The following is a 20,296-nucleotide window of genomic DNA, read 5'->3' on the forward strand; positions in this document are numbered from 1 at the left end:
CACGCTCGTTGTGGATGGAGCGGCTGCAAGCAATGTAAATAACTGGAACGCGTGTGTAGGCGTACTACGGTAATTTCTGGCTTCTGGCGCAACTGGCGACTTCACCGACTTCCCACTGACGCTGGTAGCAGCCCAACAGCGGACCAGTGCCTCTTTTCCCTTTATTCCGGTGCCGACAGTAATTGCATCATGTGCCTGTTTTCCCCGATTACGTTCGGTCGAAGCTTCGGAAGGTGGGCGACAAACGACAGTTCGAAGGCCAAAACATGGAGCGTTGAGTGCGCAAAAACTTCCGTTCCGGTACCGGGAATCGAACCCGGGCCTCCTGGGTGAAAGCCAGGTATCCTAGCCACTAGACCACACCGGATTTGGTCGATAAGCGTGAGGTTTTCTCCGTCTCCTCTCGTATTTCGTGCTGAATCTGGACTCAGTGCAGTTCTCCGTTTGCGAGCATATTTGCGCCTACAGACTGGCATGGCGCACAGCTCGAAATTGACTATTCATTATTTTACTCCTAACAAGGGAAGAGAAAGATCAAAGTTGTACGTTGTCATAATTGGAAATAAACATATTGACGCTGAGGCGTGGATAACGAACGACAATTAAGTTCGTTCCCTAGCAACAGCAACGCCGTTAATTCAGCCATGATGTACAGCAAATTAAATGCCCCGGGTGAGGATCGAACTCACGACCTTAAGATTATGAGACTTACGCGCTACCTACTGCGCTACCGAGGCACGTTGCAAGTAACGTTACAGGAAACTTGGTAAGTCTCTCATATTAGAGATAGACAGTTTGCACTTTCTCAAGAATGTGTTGTGTTGCTACACGTGCTTTCCCTACTTGCTAGATTAAACTGCTGCCGCAGCTTTTTCAACGGAACGCAGCACTGCCCGAGTTTACAGTACATCGCCCTAGCGGCACCTGAACACAGCGGCCTGTTGGGCCAGGCCGACGTCAGAGTTCAGAAATAGCACGCGACCGTTCAAGTACGGTCTATTGCGTGCTGCGTGTATGGTTCTTCTCACAGCGAATCCAGCTATACATTCCTGAGGCTGACGCAGCTCAGGCGAGGAATCGGCGCGGCAGCATTATAGCGAGAACAGCAGAACGATGCATAGGCCGGGAATCGAACCCGAGCCGTCCGCATGCTAAGCGAGCATTCACCAATTTTTTTTTTTTTTTTGTTCCCATTTCTTTCGTTGCATTTGTTAGGGGCGGACGTCCGATGGCGCCCGTTCAAGTTCATCGTTGACTCGGTCTTTTATTACAGAGGGCAGATAACTCTCAGACCGAACACGCTGAGCTATCGTGCCGGCAAGCCTTAAGATTATGAGACTTACGCGCTGCCTACTGCACTACTGAGGCACATGCCATTGAACCACCGATGCTCGACAAGCTGCCCGTGCTTCCCGAGCACTTTTCTGCAGGGGAAGGTGGGATTGCCACCCAGCGACGTCGGATACAACCGAAAAAAGTGCTACACACGCGGAGTGCTCCACTACACTGCCTTAAAACGAATGCTCATCTCTATCGTGTGAGTAACCTTGCGGCCGCGGCGACTAGTCTTGTCCAAAGACGCAGCGTGCGTGGAGGCGCTACCCGAATGCGTGTGGATGCACCCTCCTACCTCGTAAGGCGCCTGCAGCTACTATCACCGTGGGCCGCTGCTGGCGGGCAGGAGGCCGACACAGCGGGGCGTTGCGAGCAGCGGCTGTGCGGTGGTGGTGTAATGGTGAGCATAGTTGCCTTCCAAGCAGTTGATCCGGGTTCGATTCCCGGCCACCGCAAGTGGCGCTAGTTTTTTCGTATGAGTATGTGAGCCGCGTGCTGTTAAATGAAGGTTTTTTTCGTCGTAGCTCCACGCAGGCCATCCTGTAGTATGTCCCGACTTGTCCCGACTTTGCTCGGCTGACGCGAAAGCTGACGCTTGGAATTCGCCCTTATCAAAAGGACAGGCACTATAAACGGCTGTGAGAGGCCAGGTGTGGAGAGGTACCAAAACGACAGGCAATCTGCGAAATTTTCTGCTCGTTGTTCTTAAACAAAAAAAGAAAAAACCGACGCAGTCGGTAGGACTCGAACCTACGCTCCCAGAGGGAATCTGATTTCTAGTCAGACGCCTTAACCACTCGGCCACGACTGCTCGTAACGGAAGTTTCCCTGGAATCGTGAAAAACCCAACCGGTCTGCGCAGAATGTTGACAGGAAACGAACTCCGTGCACTGATTACGGCAGGGCTACCGTCGCTACGAGACGAGCCATTACGGAAACGTTAAAATCTTCGCCCGGACAGGGACTTGAACCCTGGACCCTTAGGTTAAAAGCCTAACGCTCTACCGACTGAGCTATCCGGGCTCACGCTCGTTGTGGATGGAGCGGCTGCAAGCAATGTAAATAACTGGAACGCGTGTGTAGGCGTACTACGGTAATTTCTGGCTTCTGGCGCAACTGGCGACTTCACCGACTTCCCACTGACGCTGGTAGCAGCCCAACAGCGGACCAGTGCCTCTTCTCCCTTTATTCCGGTGCCGACAGTAATTGCATCATGTGCCTGTTTTCCCCGATTACGTTCGGTCGAAGCTTCGGAAGGTGGGCGACAAACGACAGTTCGAAGGCCAAAACATGGAGCGTTGAGTGCGCAAAAACTTCCGTTCCGGTACCGGGAATCGAACCCGGGCCTCCTGGGTGAAAGCCAGGTATCCTAGTCACTAGACCACACCGGATTTGGTCGATAAGCGTGAGGTTTTCTCCGTCTCCTCTCGTATTTCGTGCTGAATCTGGACTCAGTGCAGTTCTCCGTTTGCGAGCATATTTGCGCCTACAGACTGGCATGGCGCACAGCTCGAAATTGACTATTCATTATTTTACTCCTAACAAGGGAAGAGAAAGATCAAAGTTGTACGTTGTCATAATTGGAAATAAACATATTGACGCTGAGGCGTGGATAACGAACGACAATTAAGTTCGTTCCCTAGCAACAGCAACGCCGTTAATTCAGCCATGATGTACAGCAAATTAAATGCCCCGGGTGAGGATCGAACTCACGACCTTAAGATTATGAGACTTACGCGCTACCTACTGCGCTACCGAGGCACGTTGCAAGTAACGTTACAGGAAACTTGGTAAGTCTCTCATATTAGAGATAGACAGTTTGCACTTTCTCAAGAATGTGTTGTGTTGCTACACGTGCTTTCCCTACTTGCTAGATTAAACTGCTGCCGCAGCTTTTTCAACGGAACGCAGCACTGCCCGAGTTTACAGTACATCGCCCTAGCGGCACCTGAACACAGCGGCCTGTTGGGCCAGGCCGACGTCAGAGTTCAGAAATAGCACGCGACCGTTCAAGTACGGTCTATTGCGTGCTGCGTGTATGGTTCTTCTCACAGCGAATCCAGCTATACATTCCTGAGGCTGACGCAGCTCAGGCGAGGAATCGGCGCGGCAGCATTATAGCGAGAACAGCAGAACGATGCATAGGCCGGGAATCGAACCCGAGCCGTCCGCATGCTAAGCGAGCATTCACCAATTTTTTTTTTTTTTTTGTTCCCATTTCTTTCGTTGCATTTGTTAGGGGCGGACGTCCGATGGCGCCCGTTCAAGTTCATCGTTGACTCGGTCTTTTATTACAGAGGGCAGATAACTCTCAGACCGAACACGCTGAGCTATCGTGCCGGCAAGCCTTAAGATTATGAGACTTACGCGCTGCCTACTGCACTACTGAGGCACATGCCATTGAACCACCGATGCTCGACAAGCTGCCCGTGCTTCCCGAGCACTTTTCTGCAGGGGAAGGTGGGATTGCCACCCAGCGACGTCGGATACAACCGAAAAAAGTGCTACACACGCGGAGTGCTCCACTACACTGCCTTAAAACGAATGCTCATCTCTATCGTGTGAGTAACCTTGCGGCCGCGGCGACTAGTCTTGTCCAAAGACGCAGCGTGCGTGGAGGCGCTACCCGAATGCGTGTGGATGCACCCTCCTACCTCGTAAGGCGCCTGCAGCTACTATCACCGTGGGCCGCTGCTGGCGGGCAGGAGGCCGACACAGCGGGGCGTTGCGAGCAGCGGCTGTGCGGTGGTGGTGTAATGGTGAGCATAGTTGCCTTCCAAGCAGTTGATCCGGGTTCGATTCCCGGCCACCGCAAGTGGCGCTAGTTTTTTCGTATGAGTATGTGAGCCGCGTGCTGTTAAATGAAGGTTTTTTTCGTCGTAGCTCCACGCAGGCCATCCTGTAGTATGTCCCGACTTGTCCCGACTTTGCTCGGCTGACGCGAAAGCTGACGCTTGGAATTCGCCCTTATCAAAAGGACAGGCACTATAAACGGCTGTGAGAGGCCAGGTGTGGAGAGGTACCAAAACGACAGGCAATCTGCGAAATTTTCTGCTCGTTGTTCTTAAACAAAAAAAGAAAAAACCGACGCAGTCGGTAGGACTCGAACCTACGCTCCCAGAGGGAATCTGATTTCTAGTCAGACGCCTTAACCACTCGGCCACGACTGCTCGTAACGGAAGTTTCCCTGGAATCGTGAAAAACCCAACCGGTCTGCGCAGAATGTTGACAGGAAACGAACTCCGTGCACTGATTACGGCAGGGCTACCGTCGCTACGAGACGAGCCATTACGGAAACGTTAAAATCTTCGCCCGGACAGGGACTTGAACCCTGGACCCTTAGGTTAAAAGCCTAATGCTCTACCGACTGAGCTATCCGGGCTCACGCTCGTTGTGGATGGAGCGGCTGCAAGCAATGTAAATAACTGGAACGCGTGTGTAGGCGTACTACGGTAATTTCTGGCTTCTGGCGCAACTGGCGACTTCACCGACTTCCCACTGACGCTGGTAGCAGCCCAACAGCGGACCAGTGCCTCTTTTCCCTTTATTCCGGTGCCGACAGTAATTGCATCATGTGCCTGTTTTCCCCGATTACGTTCGGTCGAAGCTTCGGAAGGTGGGCGACAAACGACAGTTCGAAGGCCAAAACATGGAGCGTTGAGTGCGCAAAAACTTCCGTTCCGGTACCGGGAATCGAACCCGGGCCTCCTGGGTGAAAGCCAGGTATCCTAGCCACTAGACCACACCGGATTTGGTCGATAAGCGTGAGGTTTTCTCCGTCTCCTCTCGTATTTCGTGCTGAATCTGGACTCAGTGCAGTTCTCCGTTTGCGAGCATATTTGCGCCTACAGACTGGCATGGCGCACAGCTCGAAATTGACTATTCATTATTTTACTCCTAACAAGGGAAGAGAAAGATCAAAGTTGTACGTTGTCATAATTGGAAATAAACATATTGACGCTGAGGCGTGGATAACGAACGACAATTAAGTTCGTTCCCTAGCAACAGCAACGCCGTTAATTCAGCCATGATGTACAGCAAATTAAATGCCCCGGGTGAGGATCGAACTCACGACCTTAAGATTATGAGACTTACGCGCTACCTACTGCGCTACCGAGGCACGTTGCAAGTAACGTTACAGGAAACTTGGTAAGTCTCTCATATTAGAGATAGACAGTTTGCACTTTCTCAAGAATGTGTTGTGTTGCTACACGTGCTTTCCCTACTTGCTAGATTAAACTGCTGCCGCAGCTTTTTCAACGGAACGCAGCACTGCCCGAGTTTACAGTACATCGCCCTAGCGGCACCTGAACACAGCGGCCTGTTGGGCCAGGCCGACGTCAGAGTTCAGAAATAGCACGCGACCGTTCAAGTACGGTCTATTGCGTGCTGCGTGTATGGTTCTTCTCACAGCGAATCCAGCTATACATTCCTGAGGCTGACGCAGCTCAGGCGAGGAATCGGCGCGGCAGCATTATAGCGAGAACAGCAGAACGATGCATAGGCCGGGAATCGAACCCGAGCCGTCCGCATGCTAAGCGAGCATTCACCAATTTTTTTTTTTTTTTTGTTCCCATTTCTTTCGTTGCATTTGTTAGGGGCGGACGTCCGATGGCGCCCGTTCAAGTTCATCGTTGACTCGGTCTTTTATTACAGAGGGCAGATAACTCTCAGACCGAACACGCTGAGCTATCGTGCCGGCAAGCCTTAAGATTATGAGACTTACGCGCTGCCTACTGCACTACTGAGGCACATGCCATTGAACCACCGATGCTCGACAAGCTGCCCGTGCTTCCCGAGCACTTTTCTGCAGGGGAAGGTGGGATTGCCACCCAGCGACGTCGGATACAACCGAAAAAAGTGCTACACACGCGGAGTGCTCCACTACACTGCCTTAAAACGAATGCTCATCTCTATCGTGTGAGTAACCTTGCGGCCGCGGCGACTAGTCTTGTCCAAAGACGCAGCGTGCGTGGAGGCGCTACCCGAATGCGTGTGGATGCACCCTCCTACCTCGTAAGGCGCCTGCAGCTACTATCACCGTGGGCCGCTGCTGGCGGGCAGGAGGCCGACACAGCGGGGCGTTGCGAGCAGCGGCTGTGCGGTGGTGGTGTAATGGTGAGCATAGTTGCCTTCCAAGCAGTTGATCCGGGTTCGATTCCCGGCCACCGCAAGTGGCGCTAGTTTTTTCGTATGAGTATGTGAGCCGCGTGCTGTTAAATGAAGGTTTTTTTCGTCGTAGCTCCACGCAGGCCATCCTGTAGTATGTCCCGACTTGTCCCGACTTTGCTCGGCTGACGCGAAAGCTGACGCTTGGAATTCGCCCTTATCAAAAGGACAGGCACTATAAACGGCTGTGAGAGGCCAGGTGTGGAGAGGTACCAAAACGACAGGCAATCTGCGAAATTTTCTGCTCGTTGTTCTTAAACAAAAAAAGAAAAAACCGACGCAGTCGGTAGGACTCGAACCTACGCTCCCAGAGGGAATCTGATTTCTAGTCAGACGCCTTAACCACTCGGCCACGACTGCTCGTAACGGAAGTTTCCCTGGAATCGTGAAAAACCCAACCGGTCTGCGCAGAATGTTGACAGGAAACGAACTCCGTGCACTGATTACGGCAGGGCTACCGTCGCTACGAGACGAGCCATTACGGAAACGTTAAAATCTTCGCCCGGACAGGGACTTGAACCCTGGACCCTTAGGTTAAAAGCCTAATGCTCTACCGACTGAGCTATCCGGGCTCACGCTCGTTGTGGATGGAGCGGCTGCAAGCAATGTAAATAACTGGAACGCGTGTGTAGGCGTACTACGGTAATTTCTGGCTTCTGGCGCAACTGGCGACTTCACCGACTTCCCACTGACGCTGGTAGCAGCCCAACAGCGGACCAGTGCCTCTTTTCCCTTTATTCCGGTGCCGACAGTAATTGCATCATGTGCCTGTTTTCCCCGATTACGTTCGGTCGAAGCTTCGGAAGGTGGGCGACAAACGACAGTTCGAAGGCCAAAACATGGAGCGTTGAGTGCGCAAAAACTTCCGTTCCGGTACCGGGAATCGAACCCGGGCCTCCTGGGTGAAAGCCAGGTATCCTAGCCACTAGACCACACCGGATTTGGTCGATAAGCGTGAGGTTTTCTCCGTCTCCTCTCGTATTTCGTGCTGAATCTGGACTCAGTGCAGTTCTCCGTTTGCGAGCATATTTGCGCCTACAGACTGGCATGGCGCACAGCTCGAAATTGACTATTCATTATTTTACTCCTAACAAGGGAAGAGAAAGATCAAAGTTGTACGTTGTCATAATTGGAAATAAACATATTGACGCTGAGGCGTGGATAACGAACGACAATTAAGTTCGTTCCCTAGCAACAGCAACGCCGTTAATTCAGCCATGATGTACAGCAAATTAAATGCCCCGGGTGAGGATCGAACTCACGACCTTAAGATTATGAGACTTACGCGCTACCTACTGCGCTACCGAGGCACGTTGCAAGTAACGTTACAGGAAACTTGGTAAGTCTCTCATATTAGAGATAGACAGTTTGCACTTTCTCAAGAATGTGTTGTGTTGCTACACGTGCTTTCCCTACTTGCTAGATTAAACTGCTGCCGCAGCTTTTTCAACGGAACGCAGCACTGCCCGAGTTTACAGTACATCGCCCTAGCGGCACCTGAACACAGCGGCCTGTTGGGCCAGGCCGACGTCAGAGTTCAGAAATAGCACGCGACCGTTCAAGTACGGTCTATTGCGTGCTGCGTGTATGGTTCTTCTCACAGCGAATCCAGCTATACATTCCTGAGGCTGACGCAGCTCAGGCGAGGAATCGGCGCGGCAGCATTATAGCGAGAACAGCAGAACGATGCATAGGCCGGGAATCGAACCCGAGCCGTCCGCATGCTAAGCGAGCATTCACCAATTTTTTTTTTTTTTTTGTTCCCATTTCTTTCGTTGCATTTGTTAGGGGCGGACGTCCGATGGCGCCCGTTCAAGTTCATCGTTGACTCGGTCTTTTATTACAGAGGGCAGATAACTCTCAGACCGAACACGCTGAGCTATCGTGCCGGCAAGCCTTAAGATTATGAGACTTACGCGCTGCCTACTGCACTACTGAGGCACATGCCATTGAACCACCGATGCTCGACAAGCTGCCCGTGCTTCCCGAGCACTTTTCTGCAGGGGAAGGTGGGATTGCCACCCAGCGACGTCGGATACAACCGAAAAAAGTGCTACACACGCGGAGTGCTCCACTACACTGCCTTAAAACGAATGCTCATCTCTATCGTGTGAGTAACCTTGCGGCCGCGGCGACTAGTCTTGTCCAAAGACGCAGCGTGCGTGGAGGCGCTACCCGAATGCGTGTGGATGCACCCTCCTACCTCGTAAGGCGCCTGCAGCTACTATCACCGTGGGCCGCTGCTGGCGGGCAGGAGGCCGACACAGCGGGGCGTTGCGAGCAGCGGCTGTGCGGTGGTGGTGTAATGGTGAGCATAGTTGCCTTCCAAGCAGTTGATCCGGGTTCGATTCCCGGCCACCGCAAGTGGCGCTAGTTTTTTCGTATGAGTATGTGAGCCGCGTGCTGTTAAATGAAGGTTTTTTTCGTCGTAGCTCCACGCAGGCCATCCTGTAGTATGTCCCGACTTGTCCCGACTTTGCTCGGCTGACGCGAAAGCTGACGCTTGGAATTCGCCCTTATCAAAAGGACAGGCACTATAAACGGCTGTGAGAGGCCAGGTGTGGAGAGGTACCAAAACGACAGGCAATCTGCGAAATTTTCTGCTCGTTGTTCTTAAACAAAAAAAGAAAAAACCGACGCAGTCGGTAGGACTCGAACCTACGCTCCCAGAGGGAATCTGATTTCTAGTCAGACGCCTTAACCACTCGGCCACGACTGCTCGTAACGGAAGTTTCCCTGGAATCGTGAAAAACCCAACCGGTCTGCGCAGAATGTTGACAGGAAACGAACTCCGTGCACTGATTACGGCAGGGCTACCGTCGCTACGAGACGAGCCATTACGGAAACGTTAAAATCTTCGCCCGGACAGGGACTTGAACCCTGGACCCTTAGGTTAAAAGCCTAATGCTCTACCGACTGAGCTATCCGGGCTCACGCTCGTTGTGGATGGAGCGGCTGCAAGCAATGTAAATAACTGGAACGCGTGTGTAGGCGTACTACGGTAATTTCTGGCTTCTGGCGCAACTGGCGACTTCACCGACTTCCCACTGACGCTGGTAGCAGCCCAACAGCGGACCAGTGCCTCTTCTCCCTTTATTCCGGTGCCGACAGTAATTGCATCATGTGCCTGTTTTCCCCGATTACGTTCGGTCGAAGCTTCGGAAGGTGGGCGACAAACGACAGTTCGAAGGCCAAAACATGGAGCGTTGAGTGCGCAAAAACTTCCGTTCCGGTACCGGGAATCGAACCCGGGCCTCCTGGGTGAAAGCCAGGTATCCTAGTCACTAGACCACACCGGATTTGGTCGATAAGCGTGAGGTTTTCTCCGTCTCCTCTCGTATTTCGTGCTGAATCTGGACTCAGTGCAGTTCTCCGTTTGCGAGCATATTTGCGCCTACAGACTGGCATGGCGCACAGCTCGAAATTGACTATTCATTATTTTACTCCTAACAAGGGAAGAGAAAGATCAAAGTTGTACGTTGTCATAATTGGAAATAAACATATTGACGCTGAGGCGTGGATAACGAACGACAATTAAGTTCGTTCCCTAGCAACAGCAACGCCGTTAATTCAGCCATGATGTACAGCAAATTAAATGCCCCGGGTGAGGATCGAACTCACGACCTTAAGATTATGAGACTTACGCGCTACCTACTGCGCTACCGAGGCACGTTGCAAGTAACGTTACAGGAAACTTGGTAAGTCTCTCATATTAGAGATAGACAGTTTGCACTTTCTCAAGAATGTGTTGTGTTGCTACACGTGCTTTCCCTACTTGCTAGATTAAACTGCTGCCGCAGCTTTTTCAACGGAACGCAGCACTGCCCGAGTTTACAGTACATCGCCCTAGCGGCACCTGAACACAGCGGCCTGTTGGGCCAGGCCGACGTCAGAGTTCAGAAATAGCACGCGACCGTTCAAGTACGGTCTATTGCGTGCTGCGTGTATGGTTCTTCTCACAGCGAATCCAGCTATACATTCCTGAGGCTGACGCAGCTCAGGCGAGGAATCGGCGCGGCAGCATTATAGCGAGAACAGCAGAACGATGCATAGGCCGGGAATCGAACCCGAGCCGTCCGCATGCTAAGCGAGCATTCACCAATTTTTTTTTTTTTTTTGTTCCCATTTCTTTCGTTGCATTTGTTAGGGGCGGACGTCCGATGGCGCCCGTTCAAGTTCATCGTTGACTCGGTCTTTTATTACAGAGGGCAGATAACTCTCAGACCGAACACGCTGAGCTATCGTGCCGGCAAGCCTTAAGATTATGAGACTTACGCGCTGCCTACTGCACTACTGAGGCACATGCCATTGAACCACCGATGCTCGACAAGCTGCCCGTGCTTCCCGAGCACTTTTCTGCAGGGGAAGGTGGGATTGCCACCCAGCGACGTCGGATACAACCGAAAAAAGTGCTACACACGCGGAGTGCTCCACTACACTGCCTTAAAACGAATGCTCATCTCTATCGTGTGAGTAACCTTGCGGCCGCGGCGACTAGTCTTGTCCAAAGACGCAGCGTGCGTGGAGGCGCTACCCGAATGCGTGTGGATGCACCCTCCTACCTCGTAAGGCGCCTGCAGCTACTATCACCGTGGGCCGCTGCTGGCGGGCAGGAGGCCGACACAGCGGGGCGTTGCGAGCAGCGGCTGTGCGGTGGTGGTGTAATGGTGAGCATAGTTGCCTTCCAAGCAGTTGATCCGGGTTCGATTCCCGGCCACCGCAAGTGGCGCTAGTTTTTTCGTATGAGTATGTGAGCCGCGTGCTGTTAAATGAAGGTTTTTTTCGTCGTAGCTCCACGCAGGCCATCCTGTAGTATGTCCCGACTTGTCCCGACTTTGCTCGGCTGACGCGAAAGCTGACGCTTGGAATTCGCCCTTATCAAAAGGACAGGCACTATAAACGGCTGTGAGAGGCCAGGTGTGGAGAGGTACCAAAACGACAGGCAATCTGCGAAATTTTCTGCTCGTTGTTCTTAAACAAAAAAAGAAAAAACCGACGCAGTCGGTAGGACTCGAACCTACGCTCCCAGAGGGAATCTGATTTCTAGTCAGACGCCTTAACCACTCGGCCACGACTGCTCGTAACGGAAGTTTCCCTGGAATCGTGAAAAACCCAACCGGTCTGCGCAGAATGTTGACAGGAAACGAACTCCGTGCACTGATTACGGCAGGGCTACCGTCGCTACGAGACGAGCCATTACGGAAACGTTAAAATCTTCGCCCGGACAGGGACTTGAACCCTGGACCCTTAGGTTAAAAGCCTAATGCTCTACCGACTGAGCTATCCGGGCTCACGCTCGTTGTGGATGGAGCGGCTGCAAGCAATGTAAATAACTGGAACGCGTGTGTAGGCGTACTACGGTAATTTCTGGCTTCTGGCGCAACTGGCGACTTCACCGACTTCCCACTGACGCTGGTAGCAGCCCAACAGCGGACCAGTGCCTCTTCTCCCTTTATTCCGGTGCCGACAGTAGTTGCATCACGTGCCTGTTTTCCCCGATTACGTTCGGTCGAAGCTTCGGAAGGTGGGCGACAAACGACAGTTCGAAGGCCAAAACATGGAGCGTTGTGTGCGCAAAAACTTCCGTTCCGGTACCGGGAATCGAACCCGGGCCTCCTGGGTGAAAGCCAGGTATCCTAGCCACTAGACCACACCGGATTTGTTCGATAAGCGTGACGTTTTCTCCGTCTCCTCTCGTATTTCGTGCTGAATCTGGACTCAGTGCAGTTCTCCGTTTGCGAGCATATTTGCGCCTACAGACTGGCATGGCGCACAGCTCGAAATTGACTATTCATTATTTTACTCCTAACAAGGGAAGAGAAAGATCAAAGTTGTACGTTGTCATAATTGGAAATAAACATATTGACGCTGAGGCGTAGACTCCTTGTGGATAACGAACGACAATTAAGTTCGTTCCCTAGCAACAGCAACGCCGTTAATTCAGCCATGATGTACAGCAAATTAAATGCCCCGGGTGAGGATCGAACTCACGACCTTAAGATTATGAGACTTACGCGCTACCTACTGCGCTACCGAGGCACGTTGCGAGTAACGTTGCAGGAAACTTGGTAAGTCTCTCATATTACAGATAGACAGTTTGCGCTTTCTCAAGAATCTGTTGTGTTGCTACACGTGCTTTCCCTACTTGCTAGATTAAACTGCTGCCGCAGCTCTTTCAACGGAACGCAGCACTGCCCGAGGTTGCAGTACATCGCCCTTGCGGCACCTGAACACAGCGGCCTGTTGGGCCAGGCCGACGTTAGAGTTCAGAAATAGCACGCGACCGTTCAAGTACGGTCTATTGCGTGCTGTGTGTATGGTTCTTCTAACAGCGAATCCTGCTATACATTCCTGAGGCTGACGCAGCTCAGGCGAGGAATCGGCGCGGCAGCATTATAGCGAGAACAGCAGAACGATGCATCGGCCGGGAATCGAACCCGGGCCGTCCGCATGGTAAGCGAGCATTCACCAATTTTTTTTTTTTTTTCTTTTCTTTCGTTGCATTTGTTGGGGGCGGACGTCCGATGGCGTCCGTTCAAGTTCATCGTTGACTCGGTGTTTTATTACAGAGGGCAGATAACTCTCAGACCGAACACGCTGAGCTATCGTGCCGGCAAGCCTTAAGATTATGAGACTTACGCGCTGCCTACTGCACTACTGAGGCACATGCCATTGAACCACCGATGCTCGACAAGCTGCCCGTGCTTCCCGAGCACTTGTCTGCAGGGGAAAGTGCGATTGCCACGCAGCGACGTCGGATACAACCGAAAAAAGTGCTACACACGCGGAGTGCTCCACTACACTGCCTTAAAACGAATGCTCATCTCTATCGTGTGAGTAACCTTGCGGCCGCGGCGACTAGTCTTGCCCAAAGACGCAGCGTGCGTGGAGGCGCTAACCGAATGCGTGTGGATGCACCCTCCTACCTCGTAAAGCGCCTGCAGCTACTATCACCGTGGGCCGCTGCTGGCGGGCAGGAAGCCGACACAGCGGGGCATTGCGAGCAGCGGCTGTGCGGTGTAATGGTGAGCATAGTTGCCTTCCAAGCAGTTGATCCGGGTTCGATTCCCGGCCACCGCAAGTGGCGCTAGTTTTTTCGTATGAGTATGTGAGCCGCGTGCTGTTAAATGAAGGTTTTTTTCGTCGTAGCTCCACGCAGGCCATCCTGTAGTATGTCCCGACTTGTCCCGACTTTGCTCGGCTGACGCGAAAGCTGACGCTTGGAATTCGCCCTTATCAAAAGGACAGGCACTATAAACGGCTGTGAGAGGCGAGGTGTGGAGAGGTACCAAAACGACAGGCAATCTGCGAAATTTTCTGCTCGTTGTTCTTAAACAAAAAAAGAAAAAACCGACGCAGTCGGTAGGACTCGAACCTACGCTCCCAGAGGGAATCTGATTTCTAGTCAGACGCCTTAACCACTCGGCCACGACTGCTCGTAACGGAATTTCCCTGGAATCGTGAAAAACCCAACCGGTCTGCGCAGAATGTTGACAGGAAACGAACTCCGTGCACTGATTACGGCAGGGCTACCGTCGCTACGAGACGAGCCATTACGGAAACGTTAAAAATCTTCGCCCGGACAGGGACTTGAACCCTGGACCCTTAGGTTAAAAGCCTAATGCTCTACCGACTGAGCTATCCGGGCTCACGCTCGTTGTGGATGGAGCGGCTGCAAGCAATGTAAATAACTGGAACGCGTGTGTAGGCGTACTACGGTAATTTCTGGCTTCTGGCGCAACTGGCGACTTCACCGACTTCCCACTGACGCTGGTAGCAGCCCAACAGCGGACCAGTGCCTCTTCTCCCTTTATTCCGGTGCCGACAGTAGTTGCATCACGTGCCTGTTTTCCCCGATTACGTTCGGTCGAAGCTTCGGAAGGTGGGCGACAAACGACAGTTCGAAGGCCAAAACATGGAGCGTTGTGTGCGCAAAAACTTCCGTTCCGGTACCGGGAATCGAACCCGGGCCTCCTGGGTGAAAGCCAGGTATCCTAGCCACTAGACCACACCGGATTTGTTCGATAAGCGTGACGTTTTCTCCGTCTCCTCTCGTATTTCGTGCTGAATCTGGACTCAGTGCAGTTCTCCGTTTGCGAGCATATTTGCGCCTACAGACTGGCATGGCGCACAGCTCGAAATTGACTATTCATTATTTTACTCCTAACAAGGGAAGAGAAAGATCAAAGTTGTACGTTGTCATAATTGGAAATAAACATATTGACGCTGAGGCGTAGACTCCTTGTGGATAACGAACGACAATTAAGTTCGTTCCCTAGCAACAGCAACGCCGTTAATTCAGCCATGATGTACAGCAAATTAAATGCCCCGGGTGAGGATCGAACTCACGACCTTAAGATTATGAGACTTACGCGCTACCTACTGCGCTACCGAGGCACGTTGCGAGTAACGTTGCAGGAAACTTGGTAAGTCTCTCATATTACAGATAGACAGTTTGCGCTTTCTCAAGAATCTGTTGTGTTGCTACACGTGCTTTCCCTACTTGCTAGATTAAACTGCTGCCGCAGCTCTTTCAACGGAACGCAGCACTGCCCGAGGTTGCAGTACATCGCCCTTGCGGCACCTGAACACAGCGGCCTGTTGGGCCAGGCCGACGTTAGAGTTCAGAAATAGCACGCGACCGTTCAAGTACGGTCTATTGCGTGCTGTGTGTATGGTTCTTCTAACAGCGAATCCTGCTATACATTCCTGAGGCTGACGCAGCTCAGGCGAGGAATCGGCGCGGCAGCATTATAGCGAGAACAGCAGAACGATGCATCGGCCGGGAATCGAACCCGGGCCGTCCGCATGGTAAGCGAGCATTCACCAATTTTTTTTTTTTTTTTCTTTTCTTTCGTTGCATTTGTTGGGGGCGGACGTCCGATGGCGTCCGTTCAAGTTCATCGTTGACTCGGTCTTTTATTACAGAGGGCAGATAACTCTCAGACCGAACACGCTGAGCTATCGTGCCGGCAAGCCTTAAGATTATGAGACTTACGCGCTGCCTACTGCACTACTGAGGCACATGCCATTGAACCACCGATGCTCGACAAGCTGCCCGTGCTTCCCGAGCACTTGTCTGCAGGGGAAAGTGCGATTGCCACGCAGCGACGTCGGATACAACCGAAAAAAGTGCTACACACGCGGAGTGCTCCACTACACTGCCTTAAAACGAATGCTCATCTCTATCGTGTGAGTAACCTTGCGGCCGCGGCGACTAGTCTTGCCCAAAGACGCAGCGTGCGTGGAGGCGCTAACCGAATGCGTGTGGATGCACCCTCCTACCTCGTAAAGCGCCTGCAGCTACTATCACCGTGGGCCGCTGCTGGCGGGCAGGAAGCCGACACAGCGGGGCATTGCGAGCAGCGGCTGTGCGGTGTAATGGTGAGCATAGTTGCCTTCCAAGCAGTTGATCCGGGTTCGATTCCCGGCCACCGCAAGTGGCGCTAGTTTTTTCGTATGAGTATGTGAGCCGCGTGCTGTTAAATGAAGGTTTTTTTCGTCGTAGCTCCACGCAGGCCATCCTGTAGTATGTCCCGACTTGTCCCGACTTTGCTCGGCTGACGCGAAAGCTGACGCTTGGAATTCGCCCTTATCAAAAGGACAGGCACTATAAACGGCTGTGAGAGGCGAGGTGTGGAGAGGTACCAAAACGACAGGCAATCTGCGAAATTTTCTGCTCGTTGTTCTTAAACAAAAAAAGAAAAAACCGACGCAGTCGGTAGGACTCGAACCTACGCTCCCAGAGGGAATCTGATTTCTAGTCAGACGCCTTAACCACTCGGCCACGACTGCTCGTAACGGAATTTCCCTGGAATCGTGAAAAACCCAACCGGTCTGCGCAGAATGTTGACAGGAAACGAACTCCGTGCACTGATTACGGCAGGGCTACCGTCGCTACGAGACGAGCCATTACGGAAACGTTAAAAATCTTCGCCCGGACAGGGACTTGAACCCTGGACCCTTAGGTTAAAAGCCTAATGCTCTACCGACTGAGCTATCCGGGCTCACGCTCGTTGTGGATGGAGCGGCTGCAAGCAATGTAAATAACTGGAACGCGTGTGTAGGCGTACTACGGTAATTTCTGGCTTCTGGCGCAACTGGCGACTTCACCGACTTCCCGCTGACGCTGGTAGCAGCCCAACAGCGGACCAGTGCCTCTTCTCCCTTTATTCCGGTGCCGACAGTAGTTGCATCACGTGCCTGTTTTCCCCGATTACGTTCGGTCGAAGCTTCGGAAGGTGGGCGACAAACGACAGTTCGAAGGCCAAAACATGGAGCGTTGTGTGCGCAAAAACTTCCGTTCCGGTACCGGGAATCGAACCCGGGCCTCCTGGGTGAAAGCCAGGTATCCTAGCCACTAGACCACACCGGATTTATTCGATAAGCGTGAGGTTTTCTCCGTCTCCTCTCGTATTTCGTGCTGAATCTGGACTCAGTGCAGTTCTCCGTTTGCGAGCATATTTGCGCCTACAGACTGGCATGGCGCACAGCTCGAAATTGACTATTCATTATTTTACTCCTAACAAGGGAAGAGAAAGATCAAAGTTGTACGTTGTCATAATTGGAAATAAACATATTGACGCTGAGGCGTAGACTCCTTGTGGATAACGAACGACAATTAAGTTCGTTCCCTAGCAACAGCAACGCCGTTAATTCAGCCATGATGTACAGCAAATTAAATGCCCCGGGTGAGGATCGAACTCACGACCTTAAGATTATGAGACTTACGCGCTACCTACTGCGCTACCGAGGCACGTTGCGAGTAACGTTGCAGGAAACTTGGTAAGTCTCTCATATTACAGATAGACAGTTTGCGCTTTCTCAAGAATCTGTTGTGTTGCTACACGTGCTTTCCCTACTTGCTAGATTAAACTGCTGCCGCAGCTCTTTCAACGGAACGCAGCACTGCCCGAGGTTGCAGTACATCGCCCTTGCGGCACCTGAACACAGCGGCCTGTTGGGCCAGGCCGACGTTAGAGTTCAGAAATAGCACGCGACCGTTCAAGTACGGTCTATTGCGTGCTGTGTGTATGGTTCTTCTAACAGCGAATCCTGCTATACATTCCTGAGGCTGACGCAGCTCAGGCGAGGAATCGGCGCGGCAGCATTATAGCGAGAACAGCAGAACGATGCATCGGCCGGGAATCGAACCCGGGCCGTCCGCATGGTAAGCGAGCATTCACCAATTTTTTTTTTTTTTTCTTTTCTTTCGTTGCATTTGTTGGGGGCGGACGTCCGATGGCGTCCGTTCAAGTTCATCGTTGACTCGGTCTTTTATTACAGAGGGCAGATAACTCTCAGACCGAACACGCTGAGCTATCGTGCCGGCAAGCCTTAAGATTATGAGACTTACGCGCTGCCTACTGCACTACTGAGGCACATGCCATTGAACCACCGATGCTCGACAAGCTGCCCGTGCTTCCCGAGCACTTGTCTGCAGGGGAAAGTGCGATTGCCACGCAGCGACGTCGGATACAACCGAAAAAAGTGCTACACACGCGGAGTGCTCCACTACACTGCCTTAAAACGAATGCTCATCTCTATCGTGTGAGTAACCTTGCGGCCGCGGCGACTAGTCTTGCCCAAAGACGCAGCGTGCGTGGAGGCGCTAACCGAATGCGTGTGGATGCACCCTCCTACCTCGTAAAGCGCCTGCAGCTACTATCACCGTGGGCCGCTGCTGGCGGGCAGGAAGCCGACACAGCGGGGCATTGCGAGCAGCGGCTGTGCGGTGTAATGGTGAGCATAGTTGCCTTCCAAGCAGTTGATCCGGGTTCGATTCCCGGCCACCGCAAGTGGCGCTAGTTTTTTCGTATGAGTATGTGAGCCGCGTGCTGTTAAATGAAGGTTTTTTTCGTCGTAGCTCCACGCAGGCCATCCTGTAGTATGTCCCGACTTGTCCCGACTTTGCTCGGCTGACGCGAAAGCTGACGCTTGGAATTCGCCCTTATCAAAAGGACAGGCACTATAAACGGCTGTGAGAGGCGAGGTGTGGAGAGGTACCAAAACGACAGGCAATCTGCGAAATTTTCTGCTCGTTGTTCTTAAACAAAAAAAGAAAAAACCGACGCAGTCGGTAGGACTCGAACCTACGCTCCCAGAGGGAATCTGATTTCTAGTCAGACGCCTTAACCACTCGGCCACGACTGCTCGTAACGGAATTTCCCTGGAATCGTGAAAAACCCAACCGGTCTGCGCAGAATGTTGACAGGAAACGAACTCCGTGCACTGATTACGGCAGGGCTACCGTCGCTACGAGACGAGCCATTACGGAAACGTTAAAAATCTTCGCCCGGACAGGGACTTGAACCCTGGACCCTTAGGTTAAAAGCCTAATGCTCTACCGACTGAGCTATCCGGGCTCACGCTCGTTGTGGATGGAGCGGCTGCAAGCAATGTAAATAACTGGAACGCGTGTGTAGGCGTACTACGGTAATTTCTGGCTTCTGGCGCAACTGGCGACTTCACCGACTTCCCGCTGACGCTGGTAGCAGCCCAACAGCGGACCAGTGCCTCTTCTCCCTTTATTCCGGTGCCGACAGTAGTTGCATCACGTGCCTGTTTTCCCCGATTACGTTCGGTCGAAGCTTCGGAAGGTGGGCGACAAACGACAGTTCGAAGGCCAAAACATGGAGCGTTGTGTGCGCAAAAACTTCCGTTCCGGTACCGGGAATCGAACCCGGGCCTCCTGGGTGAAAGCCAGGTATCCTAGCCACTAGACCACACCGGATTTATTCGATAAGCGTGAGGTTTTCTCCGTCTCCTCTCGTATTTCGTGCTGAATCTGGACTCAGTGCAGTTCTCCGTTTGCGAGCATATTTGCGCCTACAGACTGGCATGGCGCACAGCTCGAAATTGACTATTCATTATTTTACTCCTAACAAGGGAAGAGAAAGATCAAAGTTGTACGTTGTCATAATTGGAAATAAACATATTGACGCTGAGGCGTAGACTCCTTGTGGATAACGAACGACAATTAAGTTCGTTCCCTAGCAACAGCAACGCCGTTAATTCAGCCATGATGTACAGCAAATTAAATGCCCCGGGTGAGGATCGAACTCACGACCTTAAGATTATGAGACTTACGCGCTACCTACTGCGCTACCGAGGCACGTTGCGAGTAACGTTGCAGGAAACTTGGTAAGTCTCTCATATTACAGATAGACAGTTTGCGCTTTCTCAAGAATCTGTTGTGTTGCTACACGTGCTTTCCCTACTTGCTAGATTAAACTGCTGCCGCAGCTCTTTCAACGGAACGCAGCACTGCCCGAGGTTGCAGTACATCGCCCTTGCGGCACCTGAACACAGCGGCCTGTTGGGCCAGGCCGACGTTAGAGTTCAGAAATAGCACGCGACCGTTCAAGTACGGTCTATTGCGTGCTGTGTGTATGGTTCTTCTAACAGCGAATCCTGCTATACATTCCTGAGGCTGACGCAGCTCAGGCGAGGAATCGGCGCGGCAGCATTATAGCGAGAACAGCAGAACGATGCATCGGCCGGGAATCGAACCCGGGCCGTCCGCATGGTAAGCGAGCATTCACCAATTTTTTTTTTTTTTTCTTTTCTTTCGTTGCATTTGTTGGGGGCGGACGTCCGATGGCGTCCGTTCAAGTTCATCGTTGACTCGGTCTTTTATTACAGAGGGCAGATAACTCTCAGACCGAACACGCTGAGCTATCGTGCCGGCAAGCCTTAAGATTATGAGACTTACGCGCTGCCTACTGCACTACTGAGGCACATGCCATTGAACCACCGATGCTCGACAAGCTGCCCGTGCTTCCCGAGCACT

The 20,296-nt window shown here is 52.3% G+C and overlaps 39 non-coding genes across 39 annotated transcripts; 5 read left to right on the forward strand and 34 right to left on the reverse strand.

Annotated features, from left to right (window-relative positions):
• Positions 1–295: 295 nt before the first annotated feature.
• Trnae-uuc lies at positions 296–367 on the reverse strand. The gene has a single exon. It is a non-coding gene; the product is annotated as a tRNA-Glu (tRNA).
• Positions 368–664: 297 nt separating this feature from the next.
• Positions 665–737, reverse strand: Trnam-cau. Its single transcript has one exon. It is a non-coding gene; the product is annotated as a tRNA-Met (tRNA).
• Positions 738–1,718: 981 nt separating this feature from the next.
• On the forward strand, positions 1,719–1,790 carry Trnag-ucc. The gene has a single exon. It is a non-coding gene; the product is annotated as a tRNA-Gly (tRNA).
• A 274-nt stretch (positions 1,791–2,064) lies between these two features.
• On the reverse strand, positions 2,065–2,146 carry Trnas-aga. The gene has a single exon. It is a non-coding gene; the product is annotated as a tRNA-Ser (tRNA).
• A 139-nt stretch (positions 2,147–2,285) lies between these two features.
• Positions 2,286–2,358, reverse strand: Trnak-uuu. Its single transcript has one exon. It is a non-coding gene; the product is annotated as a tRNA-Lys (tRNA).
• A 296-nt stretch (positions 2,359–2,654) lies between these two features.
• Trnae-uuc lies at positions 2,655–2,726 on the reverse strand. Its single transcript has one exon. It is a non-coding gene; the product is annotated as a tRNA-Glu (tRNA).
• A 297-nt stretch (positions 2,727–3,023) lies between these two features.
• On the reverse strand, positions 3,024–3,096 carry Trnam-cau. Its single transcript has one exon. It is a non-coding gene; the product is annotated as a tRNA-Met (tRNA).
• Positions 3,097–4,077: 981 nt separating this feature from the next.
• Trnag-ucc lies at positions 4,078–4,149 on the forward strand. Its single transcript has one exon. It is a non-coding gene; the product is annotated as a tRNA-Gly (tRNA).
• A 274-nt stretch (positions 4,150–4,423) lies between these two features.
• On the reverse strand, positions 4,424–4,505 carry Trnas-aga. The gene has a single exon. It is a non-coding gene; the product is annotated as a tRNA-Ser (tRNA).
• A 139-nt stretch (positions 4,506–4,644) lies between these two features.
• Positions 4,645–4,717, reverse strand: Trnak-uuu. Its single transcript has one exon. It is a non-coding gene; the product is annotated as a tRNA-Lys (tRNA).
• A 296-nt stretch (positions 4,718–5,013) lies between these two features.
• On the reverse strand, positions 5,014–5,085 carry Trnae-uuc. Its single transcript has one exon. It is a non-coding gene; the product is annotated as a tRNA-Glu (tRNA).
• Positions 5,086–5,382: 297 nt separating this feature from the next.
• On the reverse strand, positions 5,383–5,455 carry Trnam-cau. Its single transcript has one exon. It is a non-coding gene; the product is annotated as a tRNA-Met (tRNA).
• Positions 5,456–6,436: 981 nt separating this feature from the next.
• Positions 6,437–6,508, forward strand: Trnag-ucc. Its single transcript has one exon. It is a non-coding gene; the product is annotated as a tRNA-Gly (tRNA).
• A 274-nt stretch (positions 6,509–6,782) lies between these two features.
• Trnas-aga lies at positions 6,783–6,864 on the reverse strand. The gene has a single exon. It is a non-coding gene; the product is annotated as a tRNA-Ser (tRNA).
• A 139-nt stretch (positions 6,865–7,003) lies between these two features.
• Trnak-uuu lies at positions 7,004–7,076 on the reverse strand. Its single transcript has one exon. It is a non-coding gene; the product is annotated as a tRNA-Lys (tRNA).
• A 296-nt stretch (positions 7,077–7,372) lies between these two features.
• On the reverse strand, positions 7,373–7,444 carry Trnae-uuc. Its single transcript has one exon. It is a non-coding gene; the product is annotated as a tRNA-Glu (tRNA).
• A 297-nt stretch (positions 7,445–7,741) lies between these two features.
• Trnam-cau lies at positions 7,742–7,814 on the reverse strand. Its single transcript has one exon. It is a non-coding gene; the product is annotated as a tRNA-Met (tRNA).
• Positions 7,815–8,795: 981 nt separating this feature from the next.
• Trnag-ucc lies at positions 8,796–8,867 on the forward strand. Its single transcript has one exon. It is a non-coding gene; the product is annotated as a tRNA-Gly (tRNA).
• A 274-nt stretch (positions 8,868–9,141) lies between these two features.
• On the reverse strand, positions 9,142–9,223 carry Trnas-aga. The gene has a single exon. It is a non-coding gene; the product is annotated as a tRNA-Ser (tRNA).
• Positions 9,224–9,362: 139 nt separating this feature from the next.
• Trnak-uuu lies at positions 9,363–9,435 on the reverse strand. The gene has a single exon. It is a non-coding gene; the product is annotated as a tRNA-Lys (tRNA).
• A 296-nt stretch (positions 9,436–9,731) lies between these two features.
• Trnae-uuc lies at positions 9,732–9,803 on the reverse strand. Its single transcript has one exon. It is a non-coding gene; the product is annotated as a tRNA-Glu (tRNA).
• Positions 9,804–10,100: 297 nt separating this feature from the next.
• Positions 10,101–10,173, reverse strand: Trnam-cau. Its single transcript has one exon. It is a non-coding gene; the product is annotated as a tRNA-Met (tRNA).
• Positions 10,174–11,154: 981 nt separating this feature from the next.
• Trnag-ucc lies at positions 11,155–11,226 on the forward strand. Its single transcript has one exon. It is a non-coding gene; the product is annotated as a tRNA-Gly (tRNA).
• A 274-nt stretch (positions 11,227–11,500) lies between these two features.
• On the reverse strand, positions 11,501–11,582 carry Trnas-aga. The gene has a single exon. It is a non-coding gene; the product is annotated as a tRNA-Ser (tRNA).
• Positions 11,583–11,721: 139 nt separating this feature from the next.
• On the reverse strand, positions 11,722–11,794 carry Trnak-uuu. Its single transcript has one exon. It is a non-coding gene; the product is annotated as a tRNA-Lys (tRNA).
• A 296-nt stretch (positions 11,795–12,090) lies between these two features.
• Trnae-uuc lies at positions 12,091–12,162 on the reverse strand. The gene has a single exon. It is a non-coding gene; the product is annotated as a tRNA-Glu (tRNA).
• A 308-nt stretch (positions 12,163–12,470) lies between these two features.
• On the reverse strand, positions 12,471–12,543 carry Trnam-cau. Its single transcript has one exon. It is a non-coding gene; the product is annotated as a tRNA-Met (tRNA).
• A 1,315-nt stretch (positions 12,544–13,858) lies between these two features.
• Positions 13,859–13,940, reverse strand: Trnas-aga. The gene has a single exon. It is a non-coding gene; the product is annotated as a tRNA-Ser (tRNA).
• A 139-nt stretch (positions 13,941–14,079) lies between these two features.
• Trnak-uuu lies at positions 14,080–14,152 on the reverse strand. Its single transcript has one exon. It is a non-coding gene; the product is annotated as a tRNA-Lys (tRNA).
• A 296-nt stretch (positions 14,153–14,448) lies between these two features.
• Positions 14,449–14,520, reverse strand: Trnae-uuc. The gene has a single exon. It is a non-coding gene; the product is annotated as a tRNA-Glu (tRNA).
• A 308-nt stretch (positions 14,521–14,828) lies between these two features.
• Trnam-cau lies at positions 14,829–14,901 on the reverse strand. Its single transcript has one exon. It is a non-coding gene; the product is annotated as a tRNA-Met (tRNA).
• A 1,316-nt stretch (positions 14,902–16,217) lies between these two features.
• Positions 16,218–16,299, reverse strand: Trnas-aga. The gene has a single exon. It is a non-coding gene; the product is annotated as a tRNA-Ser (tRNA).
• A 139-nt stretch (positions 16,300–16,438) lies between these two features.
• Positions 16,439–16,511, reverse strand: Trnak-uuu. The gene has a single exon. It is a non-coding gene; the product is annotated as a tRNA-Lys (tRNA).
• A 296-nt stretch (positions 16,512–16,807) lies between these two features.
• Positions 16,808–16,879, reverse strand: Trnae-uuc. The gene has a single exon. It is a non-coding gene; the product is annotated as a tRNA-Glu (tRNA).
• A 308-nt stretch (positions 16,880–17,187) lies between these two features.
• Positions 17,188–17,260, reverse strand: Trnam-cau. Its single transcript has one exon. It is a non-coding gene; the product is annotated as a tRNA-Met (tRNA).
• Positions 17,261–18,575: 1,315 nt separating this feature from the next.
• On the reverse strand, positions 18,576–18,657 carry Trnas-aga. Its single transcript has one exon. It is a non-coding gene; the product is annotated as a tRNA-Ser (tRNA).
• Positions 18,658–18,796: 139 nt separating this feature from the next.
• Trnak-uuu lies at positions 18,797–18,869 on the reverse strand. The gene has a single exon. It is a non-coding gene; the product is annotated as a tRNA-Lys (tRNA).
• Positions 18,870–19,165: 296 nt separating this feature from the next.
• On the reverse strand, positions 19,166–19,237 carry Trnae-uuc. Its single transcript has one exon. It is a non-coding gene; the product is annotated as a tRNA-Glu (tRNA).
• A 308-nt stretch (positions 19,238–19,545) lies between these two features.
• Positions 19,546–19,618, reverse strand: Trnam-cau. The gene has a single exon. It is a non-coding gene; the product is annotated as a tRNA-Met (tRNA).
• Positions 19,619–20,296: the final 678 nt, after the last annotated feature.

This window comes from Schistocerca americana, chromosome 3 (assembly GCF_021461395.2).
Source record: "Schistocerca americana isolate TAMUIC-IGC-003095 chromosome 3, iqSchAmer2.1, whole genome shotgun sequence".
Taxonomy (NCBI): Eukaryota; Metazoa; Arthropoda; class Insecta; order Orthoptera; family Acrididae; genus Schistocerca; species Schistocerca americana.